The 1,909-nt window shown below is 30.7% G+C and overlaps 1 non-coding gene across 1 annotated transcript; it reads right to left on the reverse strand.

Moving 5' to 3' along the window:
- Positions 1-1,204: 1,204 nt before the first annotated feature.
- Positions 1,205-1,277, reverse strand: Trnav-aac. The gene has a single exon. It is a non-coding gene; the product is annotated as a tRNA-Val (tRNA).
- Positions 1,278-1,909: the final 632 nt, after the last annotated feature.

The following is a 1,909-nucleotide window of genomic DNA, read 5'->3' on the forward strand; positions in this document are numbered from 1 at the left end:
ATTAATTCTCAGAAAGATATTTGGTCTAATATTTGCGTGTCGTTAGTATCACATTCGCTACAATGACGAGATTTATTAGTTATACGACAAAGCAAATATCAAAGCAATATTAAAAGATGGACAGAAGATATAATAAGAGCCAGTAATGATAATACACTAAAAAAATACTAAAAGCACAATCGTACGAGAATTCCTAACCAAAGAGACATTAATTATTATTTGAATTTTTCTAATTTGGTTCCATGCTACTTCTGACTATTCCATAAACAAAATTCTCAATGCAAGAAAAACTTATCGACACTGAGTTGACTCATAGGGAGACTTTTTTGAATAAACAATAATCGAAAATTTAAATATTAATCTCACAGATCTCTCATTAGACCTGAAGATACTATATACACGTCAATTACTATCGCAACGTATTATTTTTATTCCGTGTGCTAAAAAATCAGATCATTGTATACTGAAGCACAGCTAATGTAATTTATTTTTTAACAACCATGTAGTCCGGAGAAGTAAGGGGGGCGCATAGTGTGTTAAAATAAAAATTAGACGATCAAAAGATCTAAGAACTGATTTTAATTTTTCTGAGCCAAAAAAAATAATAAAAATATAAAAATGAATTCCTTAAATACATTTCTTGAGATGGCTTCTCTTTTGGTGTATATTGACTCCAATGGGCTTAGCGCAATTCCTCCAAATTTGGACCCAAACATAGTCAATTGTTACAGTTTTTTATATGCCTCAAAAACTTAGACAGATAGTGAAAATTAATGTACTACATACTTGTACTATAATAAATACGTACTGATCGGCTAATTGATTCTAATTTAATTTCACAATAGACAAGTGTGTAGGTGTATTAAAAACATGGACATTTTCTGATCATGCGTCCGAACATATTGTGTGATGACTTTGATGTTTTTTAACCGATTTGTTGTTAAAGTATAAGCGGTTTTTGTCTTCTATTATATTAACAGATAACTACATTTTCACTAGCTCAGATAATACAGAACTTTGATTGAAGAACTTATTTAATGGGACATATTTTTTTTTTTTTTTTGCATTACTGAAATTTTCTGAAAACCAATAACGAAATAAATTTCTGGCTACCAGTCTGTTGTTTAATAAATATACACATAAATGCGCACAGTTTTTTTTAACTGTTTCTTCATATATATATATATATATATAAAAAATCAATTGTTTCCGCCCGGGATCGAACCGGGGGCCTTCCGCGTGTTAGGCGGATGTGATAACCACTACACCACGGAAACACTTGACCGTAGCGGTCAGCAATTCACACAATACATAAAATTCACTTTTATATACTAACCATGAAAAAGAAATAAAAAAAATGTTTATTTCGCATAAATTATTTTGGATAATTAAAAAGATATAAATAGATAATAAAGACCTGAACTGTAACATGTTTCCATGCAATAACAAAACGCACATAGGTTTTGGGTGCGCCAGCGAAAACAAACACCTGACGTACACAGAAGCCGGGGAATGTTTATTGTTTTTGAAAGCGCTTAAGTAGTATTTTTAGCCACTTGGCCTGATAAGAAATCCAAATCAGTGCAAAACATTTTAGTTTGCGCTGCAAATCCAATGATAAGCAGTTTTTATTTGAAATTATCATATTAAGTGCGAATAAATTCTTACTAAGTATCTGCTCACAAAACATTTTAAATTCTTTATTGTTGTAAAGAAATTTTTTTTTTAATTCAATAATTTATCACATGTATTTTTTATGGACTGATAGGATTTTGCAATAATTTATGTAAAATATATGGTCAGCCTAGAGTTCCATCAATTAAAATAGGGCTGTCCAGTGGTTGGTATTGGCCCGCGATCGCATCTGGCCTGGTGAACCATGAATTAAAATATAAAAATATGTTTGTTG

This window comes from Teleopsis dalmanni, chromosome X (assembly GCF_002237135.1).
Source record: "Teleopsis dalmanni isolate 2A chromosome X, ASM223713v2, whole genome shotgun sequence".
In the NCBI taxonomy this organism is placed as follows: domain Eukaryota; kingdom Metazoa; phylum Arthropoda; class Insecta; order Diptera; family Diopsidae; genus Teleopsis; species Teleopsis dalmanni.